Source organism: Balaenoptera physalus (assembly GCF_965194825.1).
Source record: "Balaenoptera physalus genome assembly, chromosome: 8".
Taxonomy (NCBI): domain Eukaryota; kingdom Metazoa; phylum Chordata; class Mammalia; order Artiodactyla; family Balaenopteridae; genus Balaenoptera; species Balaenoptera physalus.
The window spans coordinates 68081953-68096593 of NC_138887.1; the positions used below are offsets into that span (position 1 = coordinate 68081953).

At 37.8% G+C, this 14641-nt stretch overlaps 2 long non-coding RNA genes across 3 annotated transcripts in view; one reads left to right on the forward strand and one right to left on the reverse strand.

Annotated features, from left to right (window-relative positions):
• The window catches only part of LOC309665592, a 25774-nt gene extending 21173 nt beyond the window's left edge, over nt 1-4601 (forward strand). Inside the window, exon 2 of the long non-coding RNA XR_014266552.1 lies at nt 949-4601. This is a non-coding gene — a long non-coding RNA (uncharacterized lncRNA). The remainder of the gene's footprint in view (nt 1-948) is intronic.
• LOC309665595 lies at nt 1394-14625 on the reverse strand. Of its 2 annotated transcripts, none has more exons than XR_014266555.1 (2): nt 14568-14625; nt 1394-13323 (listed from the first exon to the last, which is right to left on the reverse strand). It is a non-coding gene; the product is annotated as an uncharacterized lncRNA (long non-coding RNA). The 2 variants fall into 2 exon arrangements; XR_014266556.1 differs by having other exon boundaries at nt 14543-14578.
• Between the last annotated feature and the right edge of the window lie 16 nt (nt 14626-14641).

Genomic DNA, 14641 nt, shown 5'->3' on the forward strand with positions numbered 1-14641 from the left:
TAGGATATTGATCTAGTCTCCGATCTTGTGTTTAGCTGACACAGCATCATACATACATAGAAAGAGGGACAATGACTTCACGAACATTGAATTTTAGTCATTCATTTTTTAAAATCATTTTTCTGCTTTAAGAAATAATGCAACCAGCTGTTACAATATAGCGGCCTGGAATGTTACCAGTTAGTCTGTCACCATGGTAGCAGCATCTGGGGAACACGTTAAGATACACGATTCTAAAAAGCCAGAGGTTGACTTCTGCCTTTATATAAGGAGACTTGTTTATCTGAAGAGGTATCAGATCAATTCTTTTTATATTCCTGAATTATATGAAATGTTACCTTCCTGAGAGAGAAGATACTGCTGTGGAAAATTCCAGAATATCTTAAAGATGTTCAGCATAAATAACTACAGAAATGAAATGTGTTGAAATGACAGTAGGATGAAAAACTGGCCCTTTACTTTTAAACCTACTTAATGTATTGGTATCATATATGATGCTGATGCTAGAAATGGTGATGGTGATGATGATGATGAACATGCAAATGTGAGTGAATCAGGACAGAAAACTTAATATTAGTGTTAAGCACACTCAATCATTTTTGTACATTTCTTGCCCATTCTTCTTAAAGAGCAGAGCTACTTTATTTTCATGTGATGTGCATCCTATGTTGTAGTCCTGCTTTTTGACTCATGAATTGTGATGAAATATGTGACAGTTACACAATTAGGTTAATTTTAAAGGACTACTGTAAAGCAGTGTTTTGCCACCTTTTCCTCTGTCATCTAAGAACAGATCCAAGATTATAGCATGAAAAATATTTGGGTGAAATCCAGTCAAGTGACAGTTTATCCCTTACATGATACTGAAAGACTGGTTTGACTGATTTTATGTTTCACCTATTTGACCAGTAGTTGTTTGACCAAATTGTTTTCTTTTGTATTTTGCAGACACAATTTAAATGTGATAACTAGCTGTGTGGGACTCTGTCTTTAAAACTACTCATTCAGGGACTTCCTTGGTGGCACAGTGGTTGAGAATTTGCCTGCCAATGCAGGGGACACAGGTTCAATCCTTGGTCCAGGAAGATCCCACATGCTGCGGAGCAACTAAGCCTGTGCGCCACAACTACTGAGCCTGCGCTCTAGAGCCCACAAGCCACAACTATTGAGCCCATGTGTCACAACTACTGAAGGTCACGTGCCTAGAGCCCATGCTCCGCAACGAGAGAAGCCACCGCAATGAGAAGCCCGCGCACTGCAATGAGAAGCCCGCGCACTGCAACGAAGAGTAGCCCCCATTCGCCACAACTAGAGAAAGCCTGCGTGCAGCAACGAAGACCCAACGCAGTCCAAAATAAATAAATAAATAAATAAATAAATAAATTTATTAAAAAACAAACAAACAAAAAGCTACTCGTTCAGCCACTTCTAATCAGAGTTTCAGTAATAAGGTTTACCACTGAACTATTTAGCCCAATTCCCACAATATGATCAGAAAAATCCACACAGTGGTACTGACTTGCAGTTGAGCATAAATTTTGAACAACAAAATGAATTTTGGATGACAAAAGGATGGTTGAGAATTCTTGAGAATTTGTTTCCTAATAAAGAGGATTTGATTACTATTTCTAACTTTTAAAATTATAACTCATATCATTGTTATGAAATTTTATAGAACAGATCACTCTGAGCTTAATTCATCAATTCTTCATAAAAATACATTTTTATCTATTTACATCACAAATATCTAGAAGTGACAATCTGAGCTGGTGCCAACGCATACCTTATTCTCCTTTTTATGGAATAGTCATCTGGTAGCCATAGAAACCTTACTGAGGGAAGAACTATTTGGTTTTACATTCATATTCCTTAAGGCTCTTACCTCCAAAACTATGTGCTTAGATTTTTCTGTACCATTTCTATTATCTTTATAAGTTTTTAAAGTTTTTTTCATTTTACGAATAACATAGTACCTAGTCTTCCAGTCAAGAATTTTTTTAGCACTATTAAATATTTCAAGGGCTTTTTTGCCTAAAATAACTTTAAGAAATACTTCCAGAATAGCTATTCATAAATTTGAGGGCTAATTAGAGTCTTGTAACATTATGATACCCATTATTGTAATAATAAATAATTATATAATAAATATTTTTTTAAATGTCACAGTCCAATAATATATTTACTTGTTTTATGTATCATGAAAGTTTTAGAAATCTCATATAATATTTCCTCTATTGTTATTATTAGAAATAACTCTTTATTACTTTTAGTAAGAGTATTATCAATAGAAATAGAAAGATTTAACAGTTTTCATGGTTTTGAAAAATAGAATTCAAAATTCTCGTTAACATGATGATAGTTTTCTTGCTTGTCAACAAACTATGAAATGGTTACTATATACTGTCAGCTTGCTTTCTTACTTTATATTTTCTATCTTTCAAATGTTAGAGTTTCCTAACATTTATAACATGTAAAAAGAATATATTTGTCCTTTTATTTCTTTTGGAGTACAAATATGAAGTGGGTCCTAGTCAAAAACATTGTTTCCTTTTCTTTTTTTTTTTTTTTAACTTTTTGGGTTTATTTATTTATTTATTTATCTATCTATGGCTGTGTTGGGTCTTCGTTTCTGTGCGAGGGCTTTCTCTAGCTGCGGCAAGTGGGGGCCACTCTTCATCGCGGTGCGCGGGCCTCTCACTATCGCAGCCTCTCTTGTTGCGGAGCACAGGCTCCAGACGCGCAGGCTCAGTAATTGTGGCTCACGGACCTAGTTGCTCCGCGGCATGTGGGATCTTCCCAGACCAGGGCTCGAACCCGTGTCCCCTGCATTGGCAGGCAGATTCTCAACCACTGCGCCACCAGGGAAGCCCCATTGTTTCCTTTTCATACATTACTGTTGGGAGTGAAAATCGGTATAACTTTCATGGAGGGTAATTTGGTTCTATTTGTCAAAGTTAAAAATGCTTACACTCTTTGACCCAATCATTTCAACTCCTAGGTTTTTATTCTATAGATAATCTTGCATATGTGCAACACAAAATATATACAAATGAAATATTTATTGCAGCCTATTTGTAATAGTAAAATATGGGAAACTTTAGTAAATGCTCGTTATTAACAGACTGTTTAGATGAATTATGGTATACTTGTACAGTGGAATTCTATGCAGACAGTAGCTGGAATGATGACTTTTATATGACAGATTTGGAAAAATTTTCAAGAGTGAAAACTCAAGGAACAGAGCAGAGTATATGGTATACTACATTTTGTGTGAAAGGAGAGGAAGAGAAAGAGAGAGTGAGAGGGAATTTATACATGTATGTTGGCAAATGCATGGATTATTGTTGGAAGAATCGCCATGAAACTGGGTACAGTGTTCACCTTCAGAGAGGGGAACTGGGTAACTGAATAAAAGGAGAGAGACAGGTTTTTATTGTATATGCTTTTGTATCTTTGTATCATGTGTATGTAAAACTTTCTTTACATGTACACATACATAAATGTACACACACATACATAATTTTAAAAACTAAAAGGAATATAGCCTCATGTCCTAGAAGAAACACACTGCCTGATATTACTTTTATTTCTTCTTTCCTCTTCCAGCACTTGAAGAGGACTTAAGTTCTTTTGCTAACAAAGAACAGACATTTCTATCTTTACAACTACCTGCACAATCATTGCTAAGTAATTAGAGAAGACTTGGACCTCTTAACCTTAACATTTTAAAAGTGTTTGGTTTTGTAAATATACCAATGTAGTTGAGCCTCTGGAATCTAAAGAGAAGTGGAGATTTGATAGTTATAAAGGTAGAAAAGAATCCCCTTTGGAGGCTGGAATTGTTTGTGGTCTAAACTGAGTAACTGCCAAGTTGCTTCAATGTACTATGTACACAGTCTCAGAATGATATTCTAGCATAAGACTGTAATTAAATCTCTGAAGATGATTGAGTTTGTACCATATAAAATCTGTAAAATGTTACTGAGATAAAATGTGCACCATATATGTAAAACATACTTAGAAATTCATGGCAATATGTTTGAAAACTTACTTCAAGTTTTAAAAGAAGTTTTAAACTTTAAAACAATTAAATAACATCTACCAGGGAAAAAAGGTAAAATTTCAATTAGAAAAAGAATTACAAAGATCTTATAAAGTTTTATAAAATGGTATCTTGCTCAGCAATGAAGATGGCCTCAAATCCTATATTTTGTGGTTATTTCATTGACTGTCAATGAGAAACAAGAAAAGTAATTTCCTTAAAAGAAATCTCAGGGACTTCCCTGGTGGTGCAGTGGTTAAGAACCCACCTGCTAATGCAGGGGACACGGGTTCAAGCCCTGGTCCGGGAAGATTCCACGTGCCGCGGAGCAACTAAGCCCGTGTGCCACCACTACTGAGCCTGAACTCTAGAGCCCACGCACCACAATTGCTGAAGCCCATGCACCTAGAGCCCGTGCTCTGCAACAAGAGAAGCCACCACAATGAGAAGCCCGCACACCACAATGAAGAGTAGCCCCCACTCACCGCAACTAGAGAAAGCCCGCGTGCAGCAATGAAGATCCAACGCAGCCAAAAATAAATAAATAAAATAAAATAAATGCTTAAATGACTGTGCAGTCATACAACTGGACTGGCACTCGATCCTCTAGAATGTAGTAATACATACCCCCTGGAGAAGGATGCCTTTGTTTCCTGGATCTTGGAGTCGTACAACATATGGTCTGACAGATTCTAAGCTCCAAGTAACTATTTTTAGACATGATGGTTCTTTACCATTACCTTTTAATAAAAGAGAAAGTATTTGTTGAGCTGAGACTTGCTTTCACAATAGTACTTTAGCTAGAAAGCAAGTAGCTTTGTCAGCTTAGAAAGTTTGGTGAGATGAATAATTTAGTCTGTAGGAGTAATATGTCTAGAGAAGAAATTTAAGTAGGGGTTAGATAATGCAGGTAATTAATTAAGTGAACTTAGGATACCTGATTCACAATGACTAATTTAAATATGTACTAAAAATACATACAGATCATAAATCATGATTGTGATACTCTCAAGGGCAATACACAACATATAATTCACTACATAATAGAAAAAATTTAATTGCTTTATGTACTTTAAAATATTTGAGAATTCTCTCTTTTTTTGTCTTTTGCTAATGTTCACAGAGAATCACAGTGTCTGATCAAAATAGAGAACAGAATAAAGCTAAGGTTTATATTTAATGTCAGGAAAAATGAACCTATTTTAGAGCACTTATCTTTAACTAGATAAATATTTGAATTTTAAAAGTATTTTTTCTGAGAATAGTTCTAGACATCACAATAGGGATTGCTTCTTCAGACTGGCATAGTAATTAACTGGGTATAAGGAGTGCTGTGTTATGATACTCTCCTTGGTACTGGGAAAATGATATATAGTAAATTCTCCTGCGCTGAAGAAGAGACTAACTTCCTCTATGTCACCGATGGCTGGGAAGTCATCAATCTTACCAACAGAAACAGATGTCATTAAAATCTGCCCTCATATTCATTTCTCTCCTTTGTCAAACCTTAAGGACTGTCTCCTGTGACAATGGAAAATCAGACTACTTAGTTAAGGGACTGTCCAGCATGGTGCTAGGTATATTCATGCAGTCCTCAATTTACAGATAAGTTCGGTTCTAAAAGTTTGGTACCAGAGTAGAATTTTCAATTAAGACAATGTTGGGACTTCCCTGGTGGCGCAGTGGTTAAGAATCCAATGCAGGGGATACGGGTTCGAGCCCTGGTCCGGGAAGATCCCACATGCCACAGGGCAACTAAGCCCGTGTGCCACAACTACTGAGCCTGCGTGCCACAACTACTGAAGCCCGCGTGCCTAGAGCCCATGCTCCGCAACAAGAGAAAACCCCGCTCACCGCAACTAGAGAAAGCCTGTGCGCAGCAACGAAGACCCAAAGCAGCCAAAAATAAAAAATATGTATATATAAATAAAATAAATTTATAAAAAAAAAAAAAGACAATGTTATAGATGGTCCTAATGTTCTGAGAAGAATCTATAAAATGAAGTGTTATAAAAATAGTAAAACCCCAAACTGTTGTAAAACAAGTATTAAAGCAGAAAACAACAAACTGATTAAAAATAACTTATGTTGAATGCTGGTTTCTGAAGAAAAGATTTCTTTAGAGGAGAATAAAAAGAATATAGACTCTTGTGAGAACTGTGAAGAGTTTTTATTAGCTCTTTTATGAACTCTAGAGGTTATTCTTCCGTTACACCAAAATTCTACTTTAAAATAGGTCGCTTCTCTTTTTTTCTGGTTTACATATACCACTGATACTAGTTTTATGCTTAGGCATGATTACATTCATGGTGGGGGAGGTAAAAATGGATCAAGGGAGAGGAGAAGATTCTAGAAATAACCAGTTTCAAGTTAAGGGAGGGGGAGAAGAAAGGAAAGGAGATTAAAGATGAGATGTCTCCAGGGAAGAGATTATTAAAAAGTATCACTAACAGAGGTGTATGTAGTGATATAAAGAGAAAAATCTGGCAGCTTGACATAGGCGTGGCTGAGTGATGTTAGGTCAGACAATTTCCTATCCACGCCTGTCACCAAGACACACTGTTTATTCAGGTCAACTTTGTTACAATGGTTTGAGCAGGGGATGGGGGACAGAATGCAGTGGAAAGGCATTAAACACCTACTGTTTTGCCTGCCCAGCAACTGTTTCCCCTTCTTTTACTCCCCATGTTCCTTTGGGGCACAGGCTTAATCACAAGGAACAAACAACAGCCTGTAATTACTGGAACTGGGAGTCCAGGCCACAGTGGGATTAAGCTCTGAGTTGCTGAGCTGCTAGCCTAAAGCTCTTTGAATTTTCCCTGGCTAGGAACAGAATTGGTCCCAGAATCCAGAGTGGGGCTTCATCAGTAGGGGAAAATTAAGCAACTCCAGTTTCAAAGGTACAGCAGTTCTCAATTCTGGCTATACATTAGAATCACCGCTGAGGATTAAAAAAACCAAAACCAAAACTAAACCAAACAAAAAATGAGACCAATGTCTGGGTGTCACGTCAAACCAATTAAATCAGAATCCCTGGGGGTGGAGAGCTGGGCTTCAGTATGTTTAGAAAGCTCCCTAGGTGATGTTAATGTGCAGCTAGGATTGAGAACAGCAGATTATTAGGGATACAGAGGTGAAAAAGTCAAGTGCCCAGCTCACCGGTAAGGGTGAAGAGAGAAGATCTACAGGCAGCTTTGGAGTAGGGGACACTTTATGCACAGCTGGCTTGCCTAGTGTCAAAGTGAGATTTGAGGGACTCAGTGGGAAGCGCGAGGGTACTAACTATTTAGCAGATACAGGAATTAAGAATGCAGTGAGAAGGCTGGATGGTAGTAAGGTAAGGCTTCCCATTCTTTGTTATTTCGCTTAGAGGCAGCCCTAAATTATCTCCTCAGTGATTATTTGACAAGCAGCACCCATTTCCCCTTCCCAATGTCTAGCCAAGGTTAGCAGTCATTTAAAATTATCGGAATCTATTCTTTTTGCACTGATTTGAGTGCTTAAGATGGGAGGAAGAATGAGCCATCTTTGTGTGATCATAAATCTACCACCTCAGTACACGGAGTGCAAACCTCCCACTCAGTAGAATCACAGAAGTTTAGGGGAGGAAGGGATCTTCAATATCATCTGGTTCAACATTTTTCTTTTGGACTGTGAATATCTCCATTAGACTTGTTAAAGGCAGGGAGTGTTTCTTAAGTTTCATTGTTTCTCTGGTGCCCACTGGGTGATGCATAAATATTAAATGACCAACTGAAAGAAATAAGGTTCAGATGAGGAAGCTGAGTTGCATAGTCAGTAAATTAGTTCAATCATTTATTCATTGATTTATTCACTTAATACCAGGCAGAAAGCTTTAGATATCTATGAGAATGAATGTACAGTGCAGAGACTATAGTTAATAATACTGTATTGTATACTTGAAATTTGCTAAGAAAGTAGAACTTGGGAGATGATTAGATTATAACGGTAAAGCCCTCACAAATGGGATTACTGCCCTTATAAAAGAGACCCCGGAGAGCTCTCTTGTTCCTTTCCACCATGTAAAGACATAGGAAAAGACCGCCGTCTACCAGGAAGGGTCCTCACCAGATACTGAATCTGCTGGCACCTTGATCTTGGACTCTCCAGCCTCCAGGACTGTGAGAAATGTTTGTTGTTTTAAATCACCCAGTCTATGGTATTTGCTATAGCAGCCCTACTGGACTAAAACAGTGACTAACAAGTGGAGATAGAGAGCAGAGGAGCAAGCAAAGGATTAGAGGCAAGGACGTGCAATGTCGTGTTTGGGAAACTGAGACTAGGTGGTATTAGAAAACAATGCCAACAACAAGGTCCTTATGTAGCACAGGGAACTATATTCAATATCCTATAAGAAACTGTATGGAAAAGAAAAAAAAAAAGAAAACAGTTCCAACAACTAACTCCTGTCTCTAGACTTTTTGCTATGTAAGACTCCATTGACTAGTTATTCTTCACTTGCAGCTAAATACAGTCCTGATAGAGTGCTCTACATATCTGTGCTAAATGAATGAATAGATGAATGAGAAGAGGATTGGAATGGAAGATCAAAGATCTCAATTCCAGTTCTGGCTTTACAACTATAGTAGTGGGCAGAGATGTTTTGTTTTGTTTACTTAAAAAGAGGTTATTATAGTAATCATAAGGGAAAAAAGGGTTAGCAAGATGAACAAAAACAATCACAAAAATCATCTAAAAGTAACTCTGGTAGGCTGCTACTTGATATGGATGGCCTCTCTTCCAGATACCATTGTGGGAGTCTCTTCTAGTTCTTGACTTCTGTCTCTGTCTCTCCAAACCCTTTTACCCAGGACACCAAAACACCTGACTTTAGCCTGAAGTTACCTGACTGAGCATCACTTCCAGGTGTGGTGTGATTCTCAGTTGGACAGAGATGTTTTTGTCTGTCCAATTTCCCTTTCTTCATTCTAGCAATAGTAACCCTTCTCTTCCTTTGAGGAATTGCATCTCCCCTACTCCAAATGGTTCTGTTGGGACTGCCAATCACATTACATCCTGCCATGCTTACTCTTGCCCTGAAATAACTGGGTGGTCAAATGACTCAAAGAAAGCCAGTCAGAGTCCTTATTTTGGATTTTACATTCAAGACTAAGAGGATTTCTCTCTTTTCCCCTGAGTTACCAGTTAAAAGGATGTAACCTCAGAGATACTTGCAGCCATGTATCTTGCCCCATAGAAGAGCCTGAGAGAATCATACCTACATACAGAGAGAAGATAAGACAAGATGCAGAGAGAGAGCTGTGGACCTAATTTAATTTCTGGATATAGTCATGCCTGAGGAAATTTCTGCCCCTCTCATTCCCATGTTGTAAGAGAATCCCCTCTTTTTTTGCTTAAATTAGTTTGAGTTGTATTTCTGTCACTTACAAGTGAAAGAATTCTGTGTAATACAGTCACTAACTAGCAACATTATTTGTTAGATAAATCATTTTTACCATTTTAGGCCTCAGTTTCCTTATCTATAAGTAAGGGGGTTGGACAAGATAATCACTGATATTCCTTCAAGCTCAGCTTCCATTTTTCACACTTCTATAAAAACTGAAGAGTTTGAGCTAAAACATGCTCACCTGAATCCTTGGCCTTTATTTTTCAAGGGAAAAATCATCCATAAAGGAAAATTCCCATACCAGGCTGAAACCTACTTTCCTTTCTTCATATCAACCCTTAAGTTAGATCACAACAGAACCTTAAGAAATGTCTTCCCAAAATGGAATGCAGTCATTCAAAAATGGTAAGATTACTTTGTTGTTTAGTATATGATAATGGTGGCATTTCAAAGCAGTGAGCAAAGAAAGTATTATTCATTAAATGATGTTGGAATAATTGACTAGCAATTTGAAAAAGAAACAACTGAATCTCTACCATGTTTTCTATTCCAAAATAAGATCCAGATAATTCAAGGATTTAAAGGAAAAACAAGAAAAACAATAACTTTCTGAAAGAAAACATGGGTGACTGTTCTTTATAAAAAAGAGATGGAAAAGGACATTTTAAGTGTGACAAGTTAAGTATAAACCTGAATATAGTATAGGCCTGGAGTTAGGAGGACAGGTTCTGGAAGCTACCACCCGGGTTGAAATCCTGGTTCCATACACATATTAGCTTTATGATCTTGAAAAAGTCACTTAATCTATCTAAGCCTCAACTTCCTCATCTGAAAAACTATAATACCTACCTCATAGAACTGAATAAGAAAAATAATTTTATCTATAAGAATATTCTGGAAGAATATAAACCAAAAGGACATAAATAAAATGTGAATAGTGATTATTTCTAGGTGATGGAATTATGGGTGAATTTTTGCCCCCCCTTTTTAATTTCTATAGAAAAATATTTCTATTTTTGTATTTTCTATGGTGAATTAAAATATTTCTCTCTGAGTGTCAGCAAAGCAATTATGATTATAGACTCTGGTGCTGGACTACTTAGTTTCCAATCACTTACTAGCTGTGTGAGCTTGGGCAAGTTACTTAGCCTCTACCTCAGTTTCCTCTTCTGTAAAATGGAGATAATATTATTTCTACCATAGAATTAAATCAATATAGGTGAAGTGATTAGACTAGTACCTAGTAGATACTGTTATATGAATGTTTTCAAATATTATTAATATTTTTCTCTTTTGAGTTCTTTCTCTCAAAATTCCTATTCTTTGGATGTCTTTAAGTCAACAAACTAAGTTACAGATATATGTGAGTAGCTCATTATAGTTTAATGCAGGTGTGGGCAGACTATGGCCAGTGGCCAGGCTGCCCTTGAGCTAAGAACAGTTTTTACATTTTTAAAGAGTTGTAAAAAAAGAAAGAGGGAAAAAAAAGACTGTGTAACAGAGATAGTATGTGGCTCACAAAAGCCTAAAATATTTACTATCTGGCCCTTTATAGAAAAAGTTTGCTGACTGTTGGCTTAATTTGTTTTCCCTTTCAAATATGTTTCTGATTTAAAATCACCATGCTATAAATACCAAGGGATAAATCTCTAAAGGTAGAATTTCAAGATATACTGTAAACAGGAAGGGAGATAATTTTGTAAAGGCAGATTGTATTCCATCTTGTGAATATTTGCTCCCCTGCTCTGCGGTAAGATAACATTTTCTACCAGTAATTAAGAACTGCTTCATGGTAATGGAAGGCAGGGTAACATAGGATGAAACAACTCAAAAGGTACTTAAACTCACCAGACTGAATGGAGTCTCAAGTATTATGGCGTTTCTCTTAGCCAACTCTATCCTGCTGATGGTGGCAATCTAACTACCATGAGAATCCAGGATCATATTGGGTCTGGAATCAGCAAATTTGCCAGGCGAAGTATCCAGTTCCTTGCCACATACCCTTGTGGTAATGAGCCTGGAAGTAGGAAAGCTGACTCAGGAAGTCTTTCTAGACCCTGGTTAGGCACATTTCAGGGAAAGAAAGTTGCCAGCAGGAAACTCTTCATAAATCTAAGGTTATTAAAAACAATTGTTTTCAAAAGGGGGGAAAGCTAGCTCTTTTATTTGCTTGCAAACAGAAAGAATATTAACCACTTGGACTATCTGAGTAACTTTACTGCTTTACTCAGCCTTAAGCAATTTGTAGCTTTTCCATTTGTTTTCATGCAAACCAAACGGCCAGGCAAGAGAATGGAGGAAGAGAGTTCTGGGTAGAGACCTGATGCTCCTCTGAAGGCCCTCAAGTGAGACTTGTAGGAAGCTGGTACTCTGTCTAGGAAGTTAACGGGGTGTGGGTGATCCATTTGTCCACTGAGTCCAGGAGTCTGTGGGTGTTGTTTTATTGAATAGGGAGTGGGGGATTGGAGGACCACTTCCTTTCTGACCTTAATTGGGTCTTCTGAGATTCAAACATGAGTGGTCAACCGAAGGCTTGTGGTTTGCTGGAAGTCTATTTACATGAAAAACTAAGGACATTTCCTGGGCAGAGCTGGTCAGGCAAGTACCTTTGGCACAGTAAAAAAACAAAAACAAGAACAAAGAAACAACCTTAGTTATAAAAAGGCAGAGGTGCTTCTGAATATAGCACAGATACTATATTCGTACTTGACTTTCAGCCCATCCCCTGAGTGTCTAAGTCCAATTTGAGGAAGGAGGGCTCCAGAGTCTATCCTTTCCCTGCAACAGACTTTCAAATAAAAAGGGGGTTGGGGAAGGAGAGATCCAATTCAATTTAGCAACTTTTCCTTTCCCCAAGTAAGGTCATTTAAAAATACATATACCATCCAATATCACCATGGTTTCAGAAAAGAAAGAGAATTGTAAAAGAGATATATGACAATATAAATTCGACTTAAAAACTGAGTTACTTTAGCCTTTATTAAAAATCCAGAAAGATGAAAACTTTAGAACAGCTTCTAGGAAAAATTCTCCTCTACAATGTTGCTACTACTTCATCTCATTCCTTTTCCTCTTTGTTCCTTCATCATCGCTTACTCCCTGCCACTGATCTTCTCCCACACACAGCCCCCCAGTGTTTCTAACCACACTTTCTTTTACTTAATTACATCATTTTAGTAGGGCCTTGGGTCAGCTATGGTCTTGGGACAGCATGTAGATGAGCAGATACTCAGGCTGAGTGAGACCTATGCCTGGAAATAATATCCCAGGAGGGATAATATTATCCTAGGAGGGCAGGGCTTTGTTTTGTTTTCCACTATATCCCCCCCATCCTGAAAATGGTGGTGGCAGGCAGGATATAGTGAATAATGAATAAAATACAGGCAAGGTATATACAGGTTCCATTCTAACACACCACCAATGACAACCAAGTAATGGTCCTTGGTCTTATTGAAGGTAATGACAACATTTCACAAATCATTAATGATTAAACCTCTTTGCAGAAATATGAGAAGGAAAAAAGGAATCAATAATACACTGTTATAATCCAACCATTATTATACTTTTCTTATTCAGTGTTTTATAATATGTATTTAAAGTATATTTGTAATCAGAAAATTTGGGATAGGAAATATGGAACTTATTTTCAAAAGGACCAATCTCCTTTGCCTACATGACATCACAAATAAACAGCGAGGTTGCTTAAGTAAGTCTGAAAGAACCTTTGATAATCTATGTCAGTACAACAAAGCATGTGGTATAAATCACAGAAAACTTACTGGTCAAGGAGTCATAAGACGTGCATTCTCTTGCTGGCTTCTACTCTAAGGGTTTCAGTGTCTCATCTGTAAAAGGAGAAGACTGAGGCTCCATAATCCCAAATGTCTTCATAAAGTCTGAAGTTTAATGATTCCTAAAAAAGATTTTATTGTTTTATATTCTGATTGTAAGGCAGTTTGTAGATATAATATTTATATGCTTATATACATAAATTTATATACTTATATATAATAGTAAATATTAACTGGGTTATATGAGCTCCTTCCATGCAGAAATATATTTTAGAAACTCACATAAAGAGACCATTTGTAATTTTTCCAGACAATTTTTTTTTAACCTGGAGGAACTGGAGTAAATCATTTCACTTAACAGATAGATTATTAGTAAAGTCTCAAAGGTAAATCTTTATCCTTATAAACCAACAAAATAGAACGTTAATTCAAAACAAAGTGACGACAACAAACCAGCTAGGAGTCATCTAAGGGACAGAGTGAGGATAAAACATTAATTGGTTCATTGGTGCAGAAATGGGATGAAGAAAATTCTACCACTATGCTCCTACATAGAAGAGGGTAATGCAGGAAATTCTTCCTTGTAGTAGAATTCAGGATCAACCCTCTCCCCATCTCTCTGTTTTTCCAAGGACTAAACTACCACTTCCTCCAGAAGATAAGTGGCAACCTGATGATTATTTCATTAATCTATGTATAAGCCTTCTTTTGGGGACTAAGGGGACCACGAAGGTTTAAGGCAACACCCCCAGAGGTGACAAAAACGCACTGGCTGCGGAGATTGTTTCTACTGAAACTTTAATTTATTTATTATTATTTTTTATTTTTTGGCTGCGCCCTGGGGCACGCCGGATCCTAGTTCCCCCACCAGGAATGGAAGCCATGCCCCCTGCATTGGGAGCGCAGAGTCTTAACCACAGGACTGCCAGGGAAGTCCCAAAACTTTGATTTAAATAGCACAAATTCGTCACAATTTCAAAAGAACCAGAAGTAATTTGTATTGTAAGCACTTAAATCGAAGCACACTAGAATTGCTTCTCGTCCTGAAGGCTGACTGAATTCGGACTAGCAGCCACACTTCAGGATTTACCAGGTAGTTCAATAACGAAAACCTGGAGCTGTTCACACGCGTTTTCCTGCACCAAACGCGGAGGTGTTCATCCACTCCATGTTAATCACATTAATAAGCGTAATCATCCTATCAGGCTGCAAACTTCACGTATATAACAGTGACTTTCCCACCGCGTGTCGCCTGCAGGCAACGGATCCCCGCAGCGACTCTGGGCCTTTGACTGGGTCTCGGAAAAGCTCCGGGTCCCGCCCCGCCCTCCAAAATCAGACCTGAAGACCGGTTCCCCGCGCTCACCGCGGTCTCCTGCTGCCCTCTGCCGGGGCCCTAGCGTCAGGCTATGGAAGGCGGCCGCGTGGCCGCCGGGGGGC